The sequence below is a fragment of the Augochlora pura genome, chromosome 11, assembly GCF_028453695.1.
Source record: "Augochlora pura isolate Apur16 chromosome 11, APUR_v2.2.1, whole genome shotgun sequence".
In the NCBI taxonomy this organism is placed as follows: Eukaryota; Metazoa; Arthropoda; class Insecta; order Hymenoptera; family Halictidae; genus Augochlora; species Augochlora pura.
This window is the reverse complement of record NC_135782.1, coordinates 13,374,223-13,399,479: the sequence shown is the minus strand read 5'-3', so window position 1 is coordinate 13,399,479 and position 25,257 is coordinate 13,374,223. Positions and strand designations below refer to the sequence as shown.

At 38.3% G+C, this 25,257-nt stretch overlaps 2 protein-coding genes across 6 annotated transcripts in view; one reads left to right on the top strand and one right to left on the bottom strand.

The window, feature by feature from the left end:
- Inx3 (innexin 3) overlaps positions 1–18,411 on the bottom strand; it is a 47,977-nt gene extending 29,566 nt beyond the window's left edge. The window contains exon 1 of the mRNA XM_078194824.1: positions 17,875–18,411. The gene's annotated coding sequence lies outside the window, so the exon portion shown is untranslated. The remainder of the gene's footprint in view (positions 1–17,874) is intronic.
- Positions 1–25,257, top strand: part of Spg (dedicator of cytokinesis spg) — a 135,477-nt gene that overhangs the window by 71,731 nt on the left and 38,489 nt on the right. The gene's annotated exons all lie outside the window — the stretch shown is intronic.

Genomic DNA, 25,257 nt, shown 5'->3' with positions numbered 1-25,257 from the left:
CAACATTCATGCTTCTCCAAATTTCAGTGTAGACAAACTTTCGAAAAATATTTTTTATAGAAAATTCAAGATCATTTCATTTGTTTTATATGTTTCTATATACATATATTCTTGTTATCGTAATATTGTATATCTGAAATCAAAACAAATTCAACGAGCTACTATAGTGCGATCGTCATTTAAGAAATAATGTTAAACGAATTATGGCCATTAAAATCGGATTCCTGGCCCGCCGTACTTTCAAAGTCTCCGATAAGCTTAAATAATTCCTTTTTCTAAACATGTTTTGTTCTGAATATTTGTTTAAAGAATTAACTAACCTTTTGGTCGAATCTGCCATAAAATCGTTTTAAATAAAAGTTAGTCAATATTCAGACTTCTCTGAATATAAATATAAACAAAATTTCAAGAAAACTTTCTTTTACAATAAATTCGATAGTTTTGACTTCGTAATATCATACCTGAGATCAAGAGAAATGATTAAAAACTGATTATGGCCAGTAAAATAAGGTTCTTGGCCTGTTGCGCACTACATATGTACATTGATAGTCACAGCTCTAATTCGACGTCTTGGATGAATCGTCCGAGACTCGTCTTGCGTCGAAGAGCGCAGCCTATAAAGGAATTCCCTGGTAGCCAGCCCTGTGAACCGGGATAAACCCGAGGAATTTTCGCTTTCCTCCCGTCTCGACGTGGTCGAACGATCGCGACCTCGGCATTTACGGATTACTAGCCGCCACCAGCCAGCCAACCAGCCAGCCAGCCGAGTTCCCTCGTCTCGCTTTCCAGACGCACGCAGACTGCCTCCCGATATTCGATAACCTAACGAACGCTTTTTTTCACCTTCTGCCGCCGCGTTGCAAACCGCGATTTCTCCCTCGCGGAACACGCTTCTCACGCGAAGATTATCCTAGCCTCGCCGGATATCGTTGCACAAAGGATCCGCGACGCTCAAGCTTCGCGCTCAAGTTCTTGCAGATCATGTTTCAAATTTCAGTAAATTAGAGCACTGTTCCCGGTTACTGTGCCTTTGGTTTCTCTTCGGACATAAGTCATTTTATATTCATCGAATATGATTTGCTCAATTTTCTTATTCTTTTGTTTTGTTTATTTTGTAATATATAAATGTTTTTATTCTTCTTATTCGTGTCATTGTGATTGTATATTTTTTTATCCTATTTGGTTTATTTCTGAAATACATCACATTTTTATCTTTTTATTTTGTTTATTTTTTTATATAAAATTGTTGACACCAAAAACGGTAAAAAAATTTCCCGCAAAATTTTAAAGGCTTTGAGTCGCAAAAAACCCTTTTGGCAAACATTGTTCTCACGTGAAATGAAGCAGTTTGTAAAAGCTCGATGAATTCTGGTACGACCAGTATTCGAAAGCACAGTCCGTGAAATAGTTGCTCGTTAAATCTTGTATAAAATGCATTTGCAATGTTTTTATGGTTGAAATATTTCAGTGGTGAATTTAGTTTCATTGGATTGCTGAGATTCTTACGATGAGAATGAGTCAAAACACGATATAAATCTGACTAATTTTACAGACTTAATGTAAGTCGAAAATAATTTTCAATTTTCCAAAAATAATTTTGATCTTAATTCAGTTTAGGGTACTAGTTCGATTATCGTTGTGTTTGGACTCATTTTAATGAGAAAAATCTTAGCTATCCATTGGTGATGCAATTATAAAGGTCGACAATAATTTTGACTTTTCAAAAGAAATTATAAAAGTCGAATGTAATTTTGACTTTACAAAGATAATTTCGATTTTAATCAACTATTCCGATTGTCGTCGTGTTTAGACTTGTTTTAAAGGGAAAAATCTCAGCTATCCATCACGGATGCAATTTCAAAGCTTCTATTTTGCAGATCCAATTTAAATGAACAATAATTTCGAAGCATTTTGTAAAATTTCTATAAAATCTTCTTTGGTTTTCGGAAGTACAGACCGCGAGTCGTCCTGGGATATCGTCGGATGCTCGGACAAAGTTAAAAAGCCTGTGAAATAGTTGCACGTAGGAGGTTGAAACTCGACTCGACTCGAATCGGTTTCACGGCGGCCAACGGTGTCGAGTGACCCGCGGCGAGGGTAGTCGCGGGTTAAAGGCGGCCGAGCGTGGGTGTAATTTATGCGCGCTCGAGCCTCGAATCGATTCCGGCGATGCGGCGTGGTTTCCTTCGCAGAACGAAAGTCTCTGAGGATCGAGGGAATACCTGGTCGTCGGATAGGCGATCGGCAGGGGTCAGCGGGGCCGATAGAAATGACGAAGCGGCTCTCCTAAAATGCCAGTCGGTCGCCGGGCGGAACGTATTTACGCGCGCGCGCGCGCGGCGCCTTCTGCGTGTCCCGTGAATTATTCCCGCGCGCGCGTTCTCCCGCAAGAAAACTTTATTAAACGTTCATCGAGGCGAGCCGGAGGGCGGCGAGCGACGGCGAGCGGCAGCGCTCATGCATTTTCATGAGCGCTCGCACAGGCTGCACACGACCGTTGACCTTGATTAATTAGATTCCATGGGGCTCCGCGGCTATCTCCGCAGCGAAATTAGCTGACCTTATGCCTGCCATGATATCCCGACACGCGATGATAATGGATATTCTCGCCTGCTTCCTGCCGTATCCTGACTTTCGATTTCCTGCGGCCGCGCTGCGCTGGCCGCCCCGAGGAAAACAAATCTTTACCTACGGGAAGAGGGACGGCCGAATCAATTTCGAGTGGGAGGATCTTTTTTTGTCACAGCGCTCGTCGAGGTTATGTTCAGCGGTGTGGTATGTCAGTAAAAATGAGAACGTTGTGCAGGGTGTACAAGAAATAGGTGATCAAACTATGGTAGCGTACTCTGCAACTTCTAAGGGTGAGAAAAGCTGATGGAAAAAAGGGGCTGGAAAACTCATCGATTCTGAGGTTATAGCAACTTATGGCAAGATAATTAAAATCTCACCATACTGTAGAGTTTTTCCGAGTATGAGAGGGAGAATGGTTTAAGAGCCGTAAAATACGACAAAAATAAATAGAATGCATGAAACAGATTTTTAGGTTATGTCGAGGTTATGGGTGACCTGGGATCGTTGCTTAGGTTCCTCGAAGTCGTGCGTGACCCAAAGGTAGACCGTGAGTGAATTATTACTTATTATTCCCTCACTCTGTTTATTTTTTAATAAAAAGAATTGGACGTCTTGTTCGATAAATATAAAGTTAACCCTTTGAACTCGAGACTTTTTAATTCCGAAATGAAGACATTTGTTTTAATCTACAGTATTTTCGTTCGGTACGATTGTTTTCATTTAATTCATATGAAATTGGACGTGTATGCTTGTAGAAGACTTTTATTATTTGACAATTTATCGAGTGCGGACAAATATCATAATGTAAACATTGTCTTGAAAATAGTGCAGCAATTTTTAGCGTCGCCTCGAAGACGTCACTCGAGTGCAAAGGGTTAATTAGGCTTGAAAACAACCGGCTTCAGTGCCCTATATCTGTATGTTTGATACCATGTGATTTATGTACATATATATTTCGACAAGTGACATTCTAAGTAAGTTTACGAAAAAGTTTTGTTAAGTTACACTCATTTGTGTTAGTTTTGTAGCCGATCGACGATGGAAGAGAATGAAGTAAAAGATCTCATTTTATTCGAATCGATGTTCATCCCTTTATATGTAAAGAAAAGTAGTACGTAATATTTTCACTTGGGACAAGTGAAATTTATTAAATAATAATAATAAATAATTTATCAAATAATATAAAGTAAAATTAAATAACATAAATAAGATAACAGTTTAGAAACCCTGCTTATTCGTAGGGAAATAGCACTGCTATTTTTCACACAAAAGTTGAATATATTTCACGGCGAAAATAATCTCTCTTTCCTAGAGATAGAGGTTATGTCAAGGTGACTCTATCGTGGAGATAACAGTTGCATCATTATGAAGAATATAATGGTACTTTTGTGAAGAAGATTAGTTTGTTCTCTACCAAAAAAGGACTAGCTTTTCAACAGAAAAAAAGGCGGAGTGCTTGCAAAAGTATACAATTATATAATAAATACATTATTGTAATAATATATTATAATAATATTATGTATTAAATTAATTAATATAATAATTACATTTTTAATATTAATTTTAATGTAAAATTCATGTCCTACAAATGGTCCACAAACGACCCATACCGGCCTAAAAACGTCTTAACGAAATCTATAAAATATTCATAAAAGTCTATAAGATGTCTTTTAGACGTCTCAAAAATGTATCGAAGATGTCTAAAAGACGTCTTGATTTGTAACATAAGATGTTTCTAGGACGTCTCTAGGACGTTCGTACGACATTGGAGACGTCTCTAGGACTTTCGTACGACATTGGAGACGTCTCCAAGACGTTCGTAGGATATTCGAGACGTCTCCAAGACGTTCGTCGGACATTCGACACGTCTTAAAGACGTCTCTGCCAAAATACCAGTATGAAATGTAATTTTGTTGTTTATATTTCATTGTCACATTATTGCGACCATCGTTAAAATAAATGAGACGGTATTACGGACAAACTCTGTAATTGGGACCCTTAGTCTATATTGCGGTTACTTCTCAGCTTTTGGCTTCCAGAGGAAAGCCTCTCCTCGGGGTATTACTGCATCGTTCTGCTCTCTTGTCCCATTCGAGGCAGGAAATTTAAAAAGCCGGGTGACAGCCGGACGGAGGGAGGGGGCGAGCGAGAAAGAAAAAGAAAGTGTGCACACACCCGCGCGAAAAAGGGAGAGAGTGAATAGGCGTCGGGAGTATCATCGGGAAAACGGGTAGGCAAGCGAGCGAGCACGATCGAAAGCAATACACCGAGAGAAGTTTGTCCTGAAGAGACGGTGTGTTTACCGAATAATTTCATGGCTGAAAGAGTTTTCCCGTGTTCCCGCGAAGTTGGTCGCGCGCGCCGAGAGCGCCCGAGGTGCCCGTTGTGTCTCGACATCGTGAAACCAGCATCTGTCGCCTTTGGGAGCCGATAGTTCGCACGCCGACAGCCGATGAGGCCAACGAGTATTCTCCTGGCAAACCGTCTTCTAGAAAAGCAACTCGACCTTTCCGGGTCCCGGGGGAGCGGTTGATCCGACGCGGCCGCGATGAAACGCGATCGATCGTCGCCGCCTTCCTGCACGATCCAAGACGGCGTGTCCTCAGCTGTGGTCACCGCGAACGTAACACGCCTAACTGTAAATCCTCGATCCATACACGATCCGACTCTCTCGGAGAAACGTCCACGCGTTGCCTACGCGTGTACCTCGCTTCGGACACCGTTAACTCGTTTCATTATTCCTGTACCACCCATAACGATTCGCCGCCCGATGACCGCCGGGTCAACGTACTATGACCACGTGGGCTACTATGGTGTCGGTATGGCTCGCTTGGAATTTGAAAATCTGTTAAATTTGTAATGCAATTGACTGTGTCGATGAAAATTGACATGATATAGAGATAACAACAAACGTACGAATTAATTATGGCATAATAACAATATTAAATTTCATAATTTTTGTCTTTACTCTTTTATTTTAGTTCCACTAGATTGCTGAGATTCTTACGATGAAAATGAGTCCAAACACGATATTTGTCGGACTAATTCTACCGAATTAATGTAATTTTGATTAAATAATTTTTACTTCATAAAACTATGATTTAACTAATTATGATTTGACTAATTATGATTTTGATCGATTAATTTGATTGACGTCGTGTTTAGACTCCTTTTAATGAGAAAAATCTCAACTATCTATTAATGACACAATTATAAATGCATGGTTATAATTACCGGAAACGAAATTTTCTAATCGCACGTTTATTGTTCGCGATATCCATGTAAACGACGAGTCGCGACCGTCTCTGCTCAACGGGCTTCGCGTCCATCTCGCTTTCGCTTGCTGTGTTTATTTACTTTCATCGATCCGAAAACGAAGTCTGTTACGAAAGAATTTTACGACCGACTTACAAATTTAATAGAACATTGCTGCCATTGCGAAGTTCACGGAGAAAACGAGAAAATTTTCGTCGAGGCGGAGCCACTCTCAACCGGTTTCAAAAATATGTGGGCTTTATATGCCGGATCGTCGTGGACGAGTTTATAGCGAGAGTAGGTTCCGAGAGTTATGGCAGCGCTGAAAAATATACCCGTGTCGCAGACAACTCGGAGGAGACCGTGAATCGATCTCGCGTAACGCGGAGCAATGATATCGTCGAGTGAAGGGCACTCGAGTGAAAGGTGAAAATGCCGACGTGATCTCGTGGCGGAAAAAATCCCAGCCCGTCAGGATCTCGACTAGGAGTCACAAAGACGTTCACGTGATCGAGAGAGTGAGAGAGATGGTATAATCCTCGGTTCCGCGAACGTCGCTCTACCGGTCGGTCGGATAACTTTTAAGGAGCTACACGTGTCCGACGAGTCGATACTGTGCATGAGCAATGACAACAAGGTCGACGCGATTCGGTTTTTATTTTAAAGTATAGTTTTAAATCAATTAACCCTGATAAGAAAAGGTAAAAGAATTAATTTTAATAATTCAAAAACTTCTTTCTCAATACATTTTATTATTAAATTGTTTCGTAATTTAATACTTTAACTTAAACTCTAATTAATAATTTTTATAATAACTGAAGATCTAATTGTAGAAATCGAAAGTACGTTTAGTTAAAATTCTGGAAAACTTTGTTTTGTTTATTGATAAACTTGGTGTGATAGGTTAGAATGGTACGTTTTATCTTGTTTTATATATTTCTGCAATGTTATCATCGTAGAAAAGTTTCAATGTCAAATAGAAATAAACTCAAACACGTATAAGTCGGATTAATTTTACAAATTTAATTTAAGTAATAAAAAAGTAATCTCGATTTTCGGTAGGTCTGAGAAATTGGTCCGATTGACGTCGTGTTTGGACTCATTTTAATTGGAAAATCTCTGCTGTCCATTAACAATGCCATTGCGAATCTTGTATTTTATGCGATTCATGATTGAAATGTTTAAATTCTGTGCAACTTTCTTTTCTTCACTGACAAAATTAGTAAAATGAGAATAAGTTAAAATGTTACTCAGTTCTCTAGTAAAACAAGTGTAATATTTTTATATATAATAATTCAGCGACATTTCCTTTTATTTGCCAACGAGCTTATTCAAATAAAACACTATTAAGCAATTACAAGATAACGATAAATCTTGCTAATTAAACAGTAAATTCGATGCATTATTAACAAAAATGAATAAATCAAATGTCAACAGTGAAAACAGAAAGAGATCAATGATGATGTCGTATCTTTTCCGATTCTTTAAAATGACGCGGATAATTGACTTTTTACATAAAAAATTCGTATTCTTCTCGTCACTGCAAAAGCAAATGATTTGCTCCAAGCAAAGACTATTGTCCTCTAAATTGCACAACGGTAATAGCAGCGAAATTATTATTAACGGAGAAATCACGTTCCTTCAGAACGGATCGTCGCTAAGTCCTCTCCTTGACTATTAGCATAATCATCGGTGGTCTATTCACAGACGCTTCGTCAGTATAGCAAAGTAACCCGCGGTGAAGAGGCAATGCCATCGATCGGGACAAAGGAGATTCGTTTTGAACGGCGAAATGATTTCAATGCGTTGCTTTTAGTCAGAGATCTGACGGGATTCCGGAAGCATGTAGGTGTTTCATGAATCACGGATAAACGCTCACGGCCGCTGCACTGTGGTCTCTCAAAACTCACTTTGTGCGGCCAAAATGATTTCAGCGTTGTGTCAAGGTTTTAGGTTATGGTAGATCGATGGATTCGTTTCGACGCAAGCTAGAATATTATCAAATCAATTAAATCTTAAAATTTCGAAAAACAAGATGGCTTATATTTTTTAGAAAAATAAATTCTTTTTGGAAATTTGTAGAAAACTGAACACTGTTCAAATTCTGTTTGGAACATTTTGTTGTCAGATTATTGAGAATGTTCATAAAATTGTTGAAAATAAGACTGAATAGATCATTGTGTTTTTAAAATTCGCATTACTTTCAAAGTTGCAGAGAGTTGCACTTGACATTTGCATAGAGTTTTTCAGATTTTATTATACTTTCATACGAAATAAATCTTATGTCTGTCAATTTTAGCCATTTTTTAAAAAGCTTTTTCCGAAGTTGTACAATTTTACTTGAAATTGAAGGATTATAAATGTAATAAATGTGATAAATTCGAAAAATTGACTTTTGTCCACGAAAGACGGGTTCCCAGACCAGTGTCCGCCGTCGCGCGGAGAGGATGCGTGCCACGTCGATGTACGGCGCGTGAAACTGCACGCGCGCGACGCCGAGAGAAAAAGGGACGCGTGTTGCATTTGATTCGGAACGCGTTGCATCGTAGCAGCCACGCACCGCGCCATAAACCACTGTTTCGCGCGACAAGTATCTGCGCGCGTGAGCTGCGTCCGCACGCATCCGACAGCTCGAAAAGAGGAGGCCCTTGCGATTCGAAATCCCCCGCCCGCGTCCGCCCAACCGTCAATATTTACCGCCAATATTTTTCTTCCCGCTATCTGCGATTGCTCGGTCAATATTGCCCGAGCGTGGCCAGGCTTTTCGGAATTTCGAGTGGAATCTATTAACGCGATACCGCCTCGTTTCACCGTTTTTATTGCGGACAGCGCGGTTTCGACATGCTGCGGTCATCGGCAATCGGCTAATTGGTTCGTTCCTTGTTTCCTAGTTAATCATTTTTGTCAGCTAATGTTTGTTCACTTGAATGTTTAATCAAATTGATTCAGAAAAAGCACAAAAGATACGTTAGAATTATTTGTCCATATTTAAGAAGTAATGAATTCAACGTAATAAATATGAAGACTAGATAAGATCATTCATCGAAATGCAAGAAAGTCGAGATTACTTCCTGTCATATGTCTACGATTTCCTATTTCATTAAACTACTTTAATTTGTAGCAAATTTTGGGTCAACTTGTTTGACAGTAAAAGTGCAAAATTCGAATTATTCGATCGCTGAGCTGTTTCCTTTATTCTCTAGAAAAATGACGATTTTTTTGAATGTTTAAATTTCTCCTATTTTCTACTACCATCGTAACAAACAATTATGCGATAACAACAGTCTCAAATTTTGTAACTTTGTATTTCCTTTTTCAATCTAGTACCAGTGGATTGCTAAGATTCCTAAGATGAAAATGACTCCAAACACGATACAAATCGGACTAGTTTTACAAATTTAATGCAAGTCAAAAATAATTTTGATTTTGATTCAATCTAGAGTACTAGTCCGATTATCGCCATGTTTGGACTCATTTTAATGAGAAAAATCTCAGTTATCAATTGGTGATGTAATTATAAAGATTAAAATTATAAAAGCCAAAAGTAATTTTGATTTTACAAAGATTTTTTTATTTTGATCAACTATTTCGATCTACGTCGTGTTTGGACTCGTTTTAACAGAAAAAATTTCAGCTGTCCATTGATGATACAATTACAAATCACAGTTCCCTGGATTACTGAGATTCTTGCAACAATAATACCTAGAGCAAGAAAAGCAAACAGACCGTTATCATGCTACCTTTGAAATTTGATGCTCGTAGAATTCCCGCCTTTTTATCGACCAAATAAAGTGTTTTTTAACGACCTTATAAAACGAATTCTTTAAAAAAAAGCAAATCTACAAACGAGCCAACAAATTCTAACAGATCTCAGGGACAATTACTAACCAGATAATTTTTAAAGATCGTTGAACAAGCGACCGTAGAAAGAAAAGAGTGATCAAAAGAAACGGTGGGGCGAAGGGTCTAAGTGGTGTTGCCCGGTTAACGGGTTTAGCCGAGCTACCATTTAATTAGTATTGCGGAACGAGTGATTTCGGGGCGGTCAAAACCGTGAGTTCGGGCCACGGTAGATCGAAGGTTCGGCCACAGTCCGCGAACACACACACACACACAGAGAGAGAGAGAGAGAGAGAGATTTCCATTCTGGACAAACCAGTTCCAGGTCGGGTCGGCCCGGGACCAGCCCGGCGTAAAACGTGCTGCTGTGCCTTTAACGCTCTCTAAGCGTGACGCGTTCTGAACGGGGTTAACAGCTCCTCTGCTCGCCGGCTAGAGGAGCCGCTTGTATCTCACGCGTTGTTTAACGTCTGTTTAATCGATCCTTCAAACTGCGCCTCGCATCGCGCCAACGACACGTAACAGTGACAAGATTGCTGGCAAAATGTACCTTGTTCTTAAACTATCTTCCAAGCCTCTGTTAGTTCTTCCTCGCTTTTTTTTCCATTCTTCAAATGTTGTTGGCCGTTCTCGTTTCATTGCAAATCCGCGTCAAGTTTGAGTCTCGCTCGGCAGTTTTTAAGGTTATGTCAAGGTTAGGTCATTATGAAACACCCTGTACGAGAGGCTCGGTGTCTCTAGATTTTTAGACGACTTTAAAGTTAGAATTACTTCAATCGTAAGAAGGAGAGGAAGACTTTGTTCTGTTCTGTAATTGTTTAATCTGTTGGTCTTTTCAAAATTGTATAAGTGCTATGAAACAACCTGTAGGAGGACGTGACTTCTTCAGATGGCTTCAAAGTATGCATTATTTTCAGTATAAAGAAAAGAGTTTATTTCGCAGGATCGACATTGTAAGAGTAGTTCATATATTATGGAACACCCTGTAGTAACAGTTCTTTAAGTCGTTCTCAAGTTATGAAACAACCTGTACTTATTAAAAGCGTATAAACTTATAAATGTCCATTAAGACGATATACGTTATAAAACAAACGCTTTCAAAATGACACATGAATTTTGAAACATCCAGTAACAGCTTCCTGCAAGTGTCTTCCTTAAAACTCTCGATTTCAGCGACTCTATGAACTCTTCAATCCGTAAAACGAGCTCGATGAAGCAGGTTAGACGTTTCCAAACGCCTCGTGGAAGTTCAAATAGTTCTCCGATCGCTCCTTGCCGCTCGATTACCAAGAAATCGATGAGTAACGACAAAGTGGAATTCAGAACGGTTACTCAGCGTTCATTGAACGCCGGGCCTGGGATCGAAGAAGAAATAGAGGTTTATCTCTCGTTCGAGTAACGTCTGCGAGACGATGGAATCCGGGACCTCTCCGCGCGGGTCAATTTCATCTTAAACGCGCTCGGACGTCGCCGCTCGTGGAGTGAAACGAATGGAGTTTTAAGGGCCGTTTGCCAGACACCGCGGTGCGCGGACCCACGCAGCTCCGTCCGAGACACGATTTTAAGGAAACAGCGCTATCTTTGACAAACTTCGGATCTCCTAGGCACACAGTGGCTCGTCGCCAGTTCCTCGAACCTGGAGATAACACCCTCTCTGCAGTTTATGTGCTCAGGGTGTTCAGAATGACCTGCGCGGGTCCCGAAGATCTGGGCCCGCAGAAGTGTCTCGAATCGTCGAATTTTCAGGCCTAAGTTTAGCGGTCAGTTTTATGAAGAATTCACATCGAAATAGGAATCGCAATTTGATATTAACGGGCCCAAAGACGGGGACCCAGAGCCCAAAATTCTGGGACCCAGGGCCCAAATTTTAGCGGACCTCTGCTTTCTTAAATTAAAAATTTGGTATCATTTTTAAATTTCGACAGTGTCCTCTGTAAGAGTTAATAAAAAAACAGAATTTGTAACTTGAGATTATCTGGCCCAAATTTTATTGGGTCTTTGAGTATTTTCTTACAGTAAAGAAAAATTTGATAAAAGTCAACAAAGACTTCCCAGAAGGAAAAATGTTAGCGTCCTTGGGACCCACTTCGAAGTTGAATCTTAGGATCCCATCTGTTACCTAAACTGCTTTATGACCGCGTCGTTGCCGAACCTAAAGATTTTGACACAATGTTTTCGAGAATTTCAGACCTTTCTCATCAGGCATTGCGCAGGTATCTGTTGTCCAAGATGGGCCTTGTACTACGCTCGGCAAAATATATTTAATAGACATCGTGAAAAAATTAGCGGAATTTACAAGCATCTCTAATGTGAAAGTATTTTAGTATTACACAATTTAGTAAATGTAACGATTAACCTGAATTGATTAGTTTTTTCCGAGGGTTGTACTTGTCGAAGTTACATTTCTTGTACTACACTCTTTTATAAATACACTCGATGAATGTAATCAAATTGTAAGCAATATTTTAAACTACATTTAGTAGAGACACTTGCTAAAACGATGTTAGGAAATTATCTGGTTTAAAGTGTTAACAAATATATAAATAAATATACAGCTACTTTTTTGACATGATGCATCAACACGTCTTGACATAACGTTAACATAACGTCTTAGGCACGACGCGCCACTGTAATGGTTTTCGTGAATGTTTCGTGCTTTATACAATTGTTTGATTAATTATTAAAGTAAACGATTAAAGTGAAAGTTTGTATGTGCAATACACTAAGAAAAGAATATATGTAATTAATACTGTATAGCTGTATATAGGAAAAAATATATATTAAGAAAAATGGTAATTTAGTTATGAAAAACTTTATTTGCGCAAAATCCAGCCGTGCCTAAGAGGTTAAAGCGAGTAGAATCCTTTTTGCGCCAATTCGAGAACTAATCCCGCCAAAACCCGTGATGAACGGTAAGGTGTCCAATACCACCGAGACGAAAGAACGAGACACGGAAGACCTCGCGCAGGTCAAACTAATGAAGTGATGAAACAATTCCGCCCAATCTCCGGTAAGCCTTCAGTTTCCTAGCAAGTCGCTAGCGGAACCCGGACGAGCCACTTAAACCGTTACATCCTGGTTTCTGAAGAAAAAAACCCTAAAATCCTTTTTCTAAAAGAAATTTTCTCAAAGATGCAAAAGGTATACCATAATAATCTTAATTACTTACGAGACTAATATTTCTTTGTCGAATATCAGGAAATGAGTTGTTTTCGTTGAACAAGTCTCGCAGTAAATATTTTCTGTTTCAAGAAAAGAAATACCCGCCGTTGATTTTATAAGCAAAATGGTAATGCGATTGTTTAATTTTTCATTTGAAATAATTCGGATGTAAATAATATCATTTATATTTAAAAATACTTTCTTTACACATAACCTAACACAACGAGTACCTAATATCAAAGATTTGAATCTTAAATGAGGTTATATTCATTTTCGTATTTTAATGAAATTATTTTGTAACTATTGCAGAAGAAAAATTTTAAAGGATATCTTTCAATTCCTCTGATAATATTAATGTCAAATTGTAATTTTAAGAAGTGTCTTTTGATCCCTGTAGTATTAAAGTCAAAGTGGTATCGAAAGTCAATTGACTGGCACAAGAGGGCCGAGTCAATGAGCGAACGAATCTCAATGCTGCTCGTTGGTCGCTTCGCGCCATCTGATCTCGCCTCTCATTGGTCACAGTTTTTCGTTAATAACTCGCTCGCTAATGTAAAGGAAGAAGTTGCTTCAAATGACCCGAAGAACCTCTCATTTCCCAATTTTGAGCAACTTTTGGGACACCCTGTATCGGCAAAGCGATGCTACGCGTTCTCTGTTATCGGACTGTTATCTTCGAAAGCTGACACCAAAGGAGTATCGCGCGCACTGATCCTGCGGGCCGAACTGTTTTCCGGGACCATCGATAACATTCTTCGTTTTCGAACCGACCAATTTTACCTTCAAGATTATCCTGCTGGCCGACGGAACCGCGCGCGTCCCTTCCCGCTCGAAACAATCCCCGGACAAAGAGGCCGGCTTTCGCGGAACAATGGAAACTTTCGGGGGAGCTTAAGGCCAATTACGACGAGCCGCGGCCGGTGTTTATGCTTTTCATCCGTGGCAGCTTCCGCTAAGTCGCGCGCGCACAGATTTATGGCGCGGAGTTCCGCGAGCCTGTTTAAATCGTCATCGTGGAACGTTTGACCGGCGTAGACGCGTTTTAGTGACTCGACGTCTCTCGCTAATCCGGGGAACGAACAGCAACCAGGAGCTTCGGTGTTTGCGATCGGATTTACACCGGTGTTTGGACTCGTTTGGCTCTCGGGTTTAATTGAACCGCCGTGTCGTTACGTTCAGAGGCATGGGCAAATATATGTATACGTACGTCAAGTAAGAAATACAAATATTTGCGAACACGATTTCTCGCGACTGCGCCTACATATTTACTTCGTTTCAAATAGTAATTTCTTTCTGTTTTAGAAATAAAGGATATAACCTCAACATAAAATGCTAAACACATCATTGTAATCCTAGAACGGCTCCCTTCCATTTCCCGACATAAATAACATCGCGAGTGACTTAAAATAAAATCTTAATACATATTTGTCCGCATGACGATAATTCGTCGTTTGTATATTACAGAATATAATTGATTCTTGTTCTTTTAATTCTAAATAAATTTAATCCTAATTTTTACCAAACAGAGATAATTCCAATAAAGACAAATTTGATTTTATGTTATTTTATTAAATAAATAATTATTTAAAATGGCTTTTATTTTGGATTTTGAATCTTCAAAAAATCTTCAACAAATATTTGCAATTTCTTTTTTGCAATATAATATCTAGAAAATGAAACTTTGATCACAATAAACAAATTTTAAATAAATTTTAAAACCCTCCATAGTTGAGATGTCTTATTCGTAAGATTTCGAAATAGTTCCATAGCTTCGAATTAGACTAGAAAAATTGTAATAATTTCCGGATCTCTTCCGTTTTGGAAACCGTAAAATATAAACCCGTATCTAACGCTGGTCTCACATTTATCTTTATTGTGGTATTTAAATATCGTTGCACGGTCACGTTCCTTGGTTCACCGTTTTTCCTATTCTCGTCGAGTTTCTATCTTATTTGCAGTCTGACTCACTGTTTCTTTTCCTCCCGGTACATGCCTCGTGCAATAGTTCTTTACGCTGTTTCCGACCAAGATTTTTCTAAGAACAGAGACGATTTCAGTTCGAGGTTGGTCATTACTATTTCCACCATTTCTGCTAAAAATGATTTGAATTTAACAGTATTTTTCAGAACTGAGTCAGAAAACCTCAACTTTTATTTTAACACGATTTCTACCAAACGGGTTGAAAGACATCTTTAAAAATTTTGATTTCATACTACTTCTACCAAAGGGATTACGAAACAACTTCTAATGTTTTAATCTAACAGTATTTTTGTTTTGTAATTTTATTTTCACGCTATCTTCACCGTTGGGATCAAAATTAACGCTATTTTTACCAGAGGGGTTGAAAGATACTAAAGCTCCTATTTGAAATTACATTCCGAGTTCAATAATTTGTTTCAGTTGTCTTTTTAACGCTTCGTGCAATTATAAAATTTATTATCATTCGTTACAAAATTAATTTGATAAAAATAACATAGATAAATTAACGAGAAAATAATTAAATTGACATTTAAAAAAGATCTAAGAATTATTCTCCATTCTTTTCAATGAATTCGAATTATTTACAAAATATATGCGCATCTATTTAATTAGCATCTAATACAGTTTACTTAAAATATTTTCATTTTGCGTTGAGATCCGTAATAATTTTCCGAAAGCATTTGAAACGGATGATGCAATAAATGCCAGTAATGCATCGACAAAAGGATAGCGAACGCGTTAAACAGGTGTCACGAAATGTACGAAAAAAATAAATCAGCGCCAAAACAGCTATATACAACAGTTCTGCTACGCCGATAATAAATAGAAATTGTTATATCAGTTAATAAAATAATTGGCCGTACCAGATCGAAGAATAGGACCCAGAGTTTCAAGCCGTTCGAGTATCGAACAATTCTCGTGAACACGATCTCTCGACGAATATGCAATTAATCGATCTGAAAGGGCAGTTGAGCAATTGGGGTCGATTGAACACGGCCTTAATAAGACGCGCACACTCGTGGACCGTGACGACTAATGATTCGTTAACGCGGCACGTGTTTCGCACGAAAGAGAATCGTCCAAATCACCGTGGCCCCGCGTGTTGTCGTTTTCGCAGCCAGCCAGAAATGCCGGGCGTACACAACGCCGACATAAACATAAACAGTATTTTCGACCTGAACGCAAAGATTGGAACGCAGAATATGTATTCCGCACGCGCGCCAGCTGGCTTTTCCGTGTCACTGTGGGCGATTACATTCTGAACTATCCACATCCGAGTGTTCCGTGCTCTGTTTCGACCTTACGACTCGGCTCGGAGATAAATCGATCATGGTGGCGGTTGTTCGCGGCTAGAAATTGTGGGAAATCGGGCACCGATGGTTCTTTCCTTTCTACTCGATGCACGGCGTACGAATAAAAGAATCGTCCCGTCAGAACAGAACACCGGAAACGCACGGTTTTCTCATTGGCCAAAATAAAAGCATTAAATACTTGACGATTAAATGTATAGAGAATTTTGCTTCCTAACCTATTCATGTGTAATATCGAGTCAAAAACGACTGTTATTTGTTCTATAAATTGATTTAACTTTATAACTGTACAACACTGCATAATTGTCATCCCTTCATGAAACAGTAGTAAAAAAACTACAATAAAAATAGAGTGTACAAAAGCAGACGTAAAAATTCTAGCCACATTTTGAAACATTGTTCTACATAAATTAATTTTCACAAGTACTGTTACGCAACAATCAGTTTTAAAAGATATTGATTTATAATCTAATTTCATTCAATCCTTTTTCTCTACCTGTCCACTTACTTTTGTCCCTGACTGTATATAAATACGTTACGAACGAATAAGCATCGGAGGAATATTGTGCATAATATGTTGAATTGCAATGATTGAATAGATATATCTATATTTTGCAATGAGAAAAGCAACTTCATTATAACTCTTCAAGTCAGACTGCAGACTTTACTTATTTATTACATTAAAATCAAGTAGTAAAGAGTTTATAAATAATTGAGATTTCAGCATTATCATTTTCAGTCGATTAAACATTTGACTTGTTTCTACTACTTGCGATCGATGCAGACCGTTTTTATTAAGTGTAAAGAACCGCGATCTAGTTGTTAAATCAAAGACTCCAAATTTCTGTTACTTTCTCTTCGAAATAAAAATTTCAATATTCTGTTGTTAGAATCTACCATCTTTGCTAAGGGAGTTATTAATTAAAAGTTTTGCTGTGCCAATGCACCCTCAGGATTAAAAAAAATACACAAAGGAGCCTCTTTTTCCTACGAAAATTATTGAACAAGGATTTCAGAGACAAATTTAGTCTCTTTTCAAGAGGGAAATTTTTAACGGAGAAGAATTACGCAAGGGAGTCTAATTCACGGTTAAAAAACTGAAAGGAACGTTTTTGAGAACATTACGCGGCTTTGTTGGAGGTTAAGTACCTTCCCGGAACTTTTCTTTCACACATTAAATTTCGCGTGGTTTTCAACGAACATCGATCAACGAACTTGCAGAAAAGACTTCGGTAGAACCTCAAAATTCACGACGCGCATCTTTGTGCCGAATAGAAATTGCAGTTCAATGGCGGTAAAGTCTCTCGAAACTTTGATCGTAAAAATACACCGATGAATAAACAACTAAAACACAAATTCCGTAGCGTCGTTTTGAAATCAACTGTTAATATGCTACAAAATCAAAATTTCCGTCATTCATCGAAACACAATTGAACAAACGGCCATTTCAATTTCCGGTAACAACTGCGACAAGTTTTTCAAGCAACCTACGAATCTTCTGGCAATATTATAATATTCATAAAGTGACAAAAATCGACGTCCGATCGACGTGGTTGCACGAAAAAATTCGCGCGCGCTATTCAAATATTTCGACAAGCGTCGTCGAGTTTTCGTGGGGCTCAAGGTCTGTTTCCACCAAGCACACACTGTAAATTCCATCGGAGCGCGCCGATCACGATCACTATATCGCGTGCGTACATTATGCCTAGAGAGAAACGGTAAATAGAAATGATCGCGGCCGATTACAGAACAATACCTTTCTCGAGATCAGCGCTGGCCGGCTAAAACCCGTTTCCGAAATCCACGGAGCGGAGGAGCGAGGCTAGGCCGATTATGCTCGTTTTGTATTCCCACGGGCCGAACGCGCGCGCGCGAGCCACGCGCTTATTGGTCGGTCGGGCTTTTTCTTGGTCCTGCGTGCCCGGCAGCGTCACCGCGTTCCCCGAAAATTCTCTTTCTCGCCTCTTCTCTCTTGATCACACGGGATCCCCTTTCTCCTCCTGGCGAACTCTCACACCGCTCACCTTTTTCTTCCGACTGTCGATCTCTCCGGCGATCCGTAATCGCCAAAACCCGAACCGAGAGACACAGAGAGAGAGAGAGAGAGAAAGAGAGAGAGGGAACGATGATGGATTCTCACGCGTCTCCGACTAGCACGTCCCCGTCTTATTTGTTCCGTTACGGGGCTCCCTCTTCTTTTGTTCCCGTCTCGGTCAGAACCGTACGCGGAAACGGAACGTTTCGAGGGTCCGGATTCGTTTGAGGCCGAGCGACGTCGGGGCCCGGCGTTCGAACAACGACTGAACCGAGAGAGAACAGGGACTCGTTCGGGGCCCCACCACTACGCGCCATCTTGTGCTTGGGGGAACGCGAGCGTGGGGGCGACTCTATCAGGTGCGTAAGGCGAGGGAAATCACTGGATGCACAGGACCCTTGTCTTATGCGCTCGTCCGTTGCTGCACCGAAATGCTGCGCCGCCGATTTCGTACGATTTTCGGCAACCGACCATGAAATTCAGCCGTTTGCTTATTTTACTTCGCAACCAAGGTTTTCCTTTTTTCATTTTATTTGTACAACGTTGGATTTGCTGCATAGTAATTAACACTAGATTTACGGAATCTGTCAAAATGACGGATCACTGCTTTGTAAATGTACTATTATTCAGATTTCAAAGATACATTTATGGTTTACTTATTCAATGTATATATTATTTCTGGCAAATATTTGAATAACGCAAAATCAGAATAAATTGTTACTTTCATAGACCAATATAAAACGACTGTTTTTAGTACTCCATAAATCTAGTATTAAAGACGACTTGTGGGATTACAATTGCAAGGGTCACATGTACAGTTGGTTACACTAAAAATCGTCTAGCGTTAAATCCTTCGTAGTTTCGTTTGTAGGCTATTTTTTGTGAGCTAAAAACTGTTATAACCTGTACAGTAATATTCTACATACTTTATTCAACGGCTTCATGTACAAAATAATATACAGTTTCGTATAAAAACGAATAAATATTACCGTCTTCAGTGACACCTATGAAACAGAAGTCACTGAGAATCGTCCACCTATAGCATTCAGAGATTTCCTGAACTAAAATTGTTTCTCAATTAACCTCATTAAGTGTGATGTTAAATTCTAGTACACATTTTAAGCGTTTTTAATAAAAATGTCAAATGTAAAAAGGCAAACAACGATGAAAGAACGAAAACTTTTTGCTATTTATTTTACTTGTTATAAATCTGATTTTAATTCGATCATAGCACTCGATATCGTGCTAAATCGTTGGTTACAATTTTAAATAAATAAAAACACGACATTTTCAAAGCATACTATCCTTTCGTTGCGAACTGTATAATATGATACTTTGAGAACACGTTTCCGTTGTAAACACAGAGTGAAAATTGCGACAGTCTTTCTACAACACGATTTTGTTTCGTAGCACGGCTTATATCAACAACAGAAACGCTGTCGTAGCGTCACGGTTTTTGTTGACATAATTAGGACGTTGTATAGATAGTACGCGGAGATTATCCTTACCGAGTATCAATTCAATAGCGCGGTTGCTGCTTCACTTCAGACGCCTATTTGGACGTGTTTTTGTATAAACATTGTTAACTAAAAGAATTTTCGATTTGTATAATTTTGGTATCGTCATAGTTGATCAGCATTAATTGTGGTATAATCTGTACTTTATAATTTCACAAAAATACTTGTTTTTGTTGTATGAAATTATTAAAAATATTTCAGACGAATTTTTTAGATTTCTATAGTTTTTCAATTACTCTTAATACATGTTCTCTTAATGCATATTTTAATTTTTAATGCATATCTTAATACATATTCTCTTAATGCATATTTTTAAAAAATTGATTATAAGTTTAGATGGAAAGATTGAAAAAATATTATTTTGTTTAACCATTTGTTAATAAACTAATCCCTGTAACATTCCAACAAAGTTACGACCGGTCTGTTCAATTTTTAAAAAGTTATTCCATTTGTATGCCGATTGTATTACGAAACACCACACAATTGTGACGGGATCATGAAACGGTAACATAAATACTAGAATAAAATATAGCTAAACTGTACGAAAGCAAATGTAAAATTTTAGCCATATTTTGAAACATTGTTCTGTTGCATAAATTCACTTACACAAATACTGTTATGCAAACAATCAGTTCTAAGAAGAAATTTATTTGTAATCTAATTTCATTAAATCTTTACTCTCTACTTGTCCACTTACTTTTGTCCTCGACTGTATACAAATATGTTACACATGAATAAGCATTCGATGAACATTATGCACAACGCGTTGAATTGCAATGATTGCATTTTGTGAACAGAAGAGAGCAACTTTATTATCACTCTTCAAACCAAGCTGCAAACTTTACTTATTTATTATGTTGTTATTTATTATGACCAGGTTATGTTTACATAAAATTAAGATTTTCAAGATTATCATTTTCAATCGATTAACATGAACGAAGATATAGACAACTTTTTCAAATCACAAACTACAGATTTCTGTTTCTTGTTTTTCTGAAATATATGGCTAGATTGATATGAATGGTTTTTTCTATTTTTTTTCTGACTTTTAAGGCCCCTGTCACAGTTTCATCCGTGCAGTGGTACAGTTACGAGCCAAGCGATAAGCCGATGTCGTTTGCAGTCTGTGTTTGTTTATTTTGTCCTTGGTATCGCCTTATTCATTTTGCTGAGGGTTATATTACACATTGTTCGAGATAAAGATAAAAGCACGAGTCACTTGGAAATAACAAATGATAACCAATTTTAGCACTTGGATGCCGAAGCTCGGGTCCGTTTTGACCAGGAGAACAAATATCGTTAATTAATTTTTCTTAATAATTTTTCTTAATTAAGGTTTCTAGCAATTCATTGAAAACATTGGAATTAGTTTTTGGACGAAACATAGAAGAGTTATGAACTGTTAAATATCGTGATAATTTTATTTAATGTTAATTTGTTGAGGTTAGATTTAAATCGGACGTATTCGTGACTTCCCGTTCTCATTAGTTTGCATCGTTATGTATGTTCTGAGTGTAATGGAAATCGAACGGTTGAATGCATTTTAAATGCTGTCCTAACTGCATTTTAATTACTGCGCTAATTTCTGGACGATTAGCACGTCCTCCCACCGTCCACGCAATTTGTTAGGGACGAATCGCCAAGGGTTTCGCCGGAAACGTTTTCGTCGTCTGCTACGCCTGGTTTTTCTGAAACGATTGCGCACGTTGTGTAACCATTGTAAACGTGTCGATTTGAGCAGAAAGTTCATTCGGCTTTTTGCTGCGGAACGGCTCTGGATGCGAATAGTTGCGATTAACCTCGTTGCCTCAACCTAGTATCATTGAATAGCTCGCATTCCGCCGCAGAACGCGAGGAAAATCGTTCTTATTCGTAATTGTCTTTCTGATTTTTCCATCCAACGTTGCCGAGCGTCGAACAGTACTGAAACATTAATATCTAACCAGTACTGCATAAACAGTAACAAATGCTTCCTTGTTAAGGGGATCGTAATATTAAGGTTAATATAAAGGATGTTCATCTTTCATGGCTACTTTGAAATTTCGCGCCACTTAACTTTCTTACATTATATTGCCACGCGTTATTAATATTACCAGACTCCTATTAATTATTACAAATTTTCTATAGTTTTGTAATAGCTTTTAATACTTTCCAATAGTCTTGTAATATTTTTTAATAATTTTGGAATAGTTTTTTATACTTCTTAATAATTTTGTACAGTTTAAGCGCAGTATGAAATTTTCTTCCAACTGTACAACTTTCACCAAATTTGTAACAATTTTTAATAACAAACAGGCGTTGTTTAATCGAATATCTCTCTATTTTTGTTTACCGTGATGTTTCTACCTATCAAATGTCAAATAATATAGAGAATTAATTAATATAATAAATAGAGAATTTAAAATATAGAAAAATTACAAAAAATTATAATAATAAGATAATACTTTTCAAGTATTAAAAAGTCCTAAGAAATATTAAAAACTATCAAAACGTGATGAAAACAATTACAAAACCATTACAAACTGTTAAATCCTATTAAAAGCCATTAAAAAGTATTAGGAACTATTAGAAGGTGTTAAAAACTATTCCAAAGTACTAAAAGTCATTAAAAATGATTGGAAAGTATTAATAATCATCGAAAATAGCGGTCGCTTTCCGAACTCAACAAACGCGGAAGACACCAATAAAAGCATAAGTGCCATAACAAAAGTCACTAACATAAATAGCCAATTCTTTATATGGAATAAAAAAACGAAAAGAGAACTTCCGGTTTGTCTTTCCTCAACTACTTGTATTTCGTAAATACATAAAAATTCTTTTCTAGCTGCGAGGAGTTTAGCAAAATCGACTTTTGGCCGGTTAAATATGACAAATAGTCCACCGTGCTTCGTTCAGAATCACAATTGAAATCGCTAAGCGGTTAAACGTTGAACAGATATTTCTCCAGACGAGGATGACAATCGAGCACACCGCGTTCATTCCAGTTGAAATTTTTCAATCGTATCGTGTGTCTGCGGAGAGAAACCGCTGGCGAAGTCACGGCAGCCGGCAGGACAGGCATCGGCAGCATCATGGAACAGAGAGGAGCAGAGAGACGGTTCTTTCTCTTCGTTCGTAGAGCTCAAGGTTTTCAGCTTGGTGAATACAGCGGTAACCATGCCGGGAACCTGTTCCCCCTGCGAGCGAAGACTCACTTCGGCTCTTTAAAGCCTCGCCTCGCCCTTTCCCCTTCGGTCATCCGGACCGTACCCCCCCCCCCCTCCTTCCCACGCTTCTTCAATTTTTGACTTCGTATCGGGAACCTAAGAACACGGCCACAGAAGATTCGAGGGTTTCCCGAACCTGGCTAATGGCCTTTTCATCGTAGACTTCTCTTCCTGTCCGCTCACAGCTCCATGGAAAGTACACCGGCCTCTCCTTTCGACCCTGGAGAAACAAAGATTGTTAAAAACAAACGGACGTTAAACGTATCAATTACAATTGTTAATCTAGAGAGTTATAAAAAATAGCTTACTTTTCAAAGCAATATTTTTTGGAGATTCGTTTTCTCTGTTTTACATCTTTTTTTTCTTGCATAATCACCTTTTCACCATACATTCTTCACTGGTTGTCCTAACCTCATTTTCTAATCCCTTTCTCCGAATCAATTTATTTAACAAACAAACCGGAAATCCCTGTGTATGTATCATAACTGAAAACATCATTTATGTATACAATTTATTTATGCTTCTGAAACGTGAAAAACGTCGTTTGAAATTTGTGACACACGATATGGCGTGACTTTACTATGATGCTCGTCAAAAAATATTTACATGTTAACAAAAACACTTAAGATTCTGAAAAAGATCGTATTTTAGAAGAATTATTTCATGTACCACTTTATTTCGTAAGAAATCGCTAAACAAAAGAATTTTCCTTAATACAACCTTGTTTCGTAATCCAAGGTTTCAATCAACGCGATTAAATAGAAATGACAACGTATCTATGTCCAAGATATTATACATTTAATTACGATTTTTGTGCATAATATGAACTTTCTACACGAGTTACCGCAAATAGTAAATTAAATAAAAAGTTCATTGTCCATTTAATAATTGTATTACATTGAAAATAATAGAATAACATCTTTAACATAAAATTGATAATATTGATGATATTAACCGGGGTTTATTACCTCGCAGAAGTAAGAAGATCGAATTAATTTTAGGTTTGTAATAATTTTATTATATAGTCCTACTACTTTAAATTGAAACTATAGAATCCGCAGCCTAGATATAACACGGTTCGTTTCGAGTCGTTCGATTCACCCAGAATCGGGATTGGAAGCGCTGTGCAGCGATTCGGACAGTTATCGGGTAGTTCGGGATGTTATCGTGCCTGTCGATCCACGTAGTCTTGTTCCACAGGTTAACGACCTAACCCTCGTACCCGACGAATTCCTGAAATAACGTCGACGATGCATCGGCCGCTAGATCGCGGGTGCAGCGAGCTCTTCGAGAGGTTAACGGTTCCACCGGTAATGACCCTGCAGCATTTGTCTCTTCGTTTCGTCCGAAAAGTTTCTCCTCGCCGGCCGCTCCGCGCGCAGGCTTTGTTGTCGTGCACCAACGCGAAAAGTCTCCAAAAGTCCGGGCCAACTTTTGCAACAGGAAAGTTCTAATGCTCCGGGACCCACGCCTCCGCCGGAACTTTCTCATCTACAGAAACGGCGCCCCGGCCTTTCGCAATACTTTCATCTGTGTTTCGAGTTTTCGTGCAAATTCGTCGCAAGATTTTCGGAGAGCAATGTCTGCTTTAGTTGATCGTGTTTTAGGGACGGATACGAACCCTAGAAAAGTAATCATTTAGCAAAGGAGGTAGATGCAGCAGAGAAGCGTTGCTGCAATTATAAAAGTGTCCGACTTTGTCTTCTGTCGATGCTCTATGTTGGAAAAAGAGTTGGAAGTAAACGAGAACGATGAAGCTTCTGAAAGAGGTAATTCTTAAAGAGGTTACTGTTGTCTTAGAATTGCAGCGTGAATGGATAGCGGACATCTTCTTGGTTGAAATAAGTCTTAACCTCTAAAACACGACGCGCCATTATAGTGGCTTACGCGGATGTTTAGTGTTTTACTCAATTGTATTATTAATTATTAAAGTAAACGATTAAAGTGAAAATATATATATAGCTACACCAAATAAATATATATATTAACAAAAATGGTAATTTAGTAGTGAAAAATTTCATTCGCGCAAAATCCAGCCGTGCTTAAGAGGTTAAACACGATAAAAATATATGCTCATAGAAAATTCTTTTATAATTGTAACACCATTGAGTAGCTGAGGTTTTCCCGATTAAAATGAGTCCAAACACGATGGAAATCGGACTACGTTTATCGAAAGGCTTATTCTTATGCAGGCTGGATCATATAAATCGTACACTTTAAATAACTGGCATTTTGTTACGTTCACTAAAATTAACAAAACACAACCTCTGTACATAGAAAAAACGTTTATTCATCTTTCAAACCATATATTTTAGAATTTTTTGTAAAAGGCATAGTTTGAAAGTTATTTCAGGCGTGCATATTGTGCGACTCACCCGGTA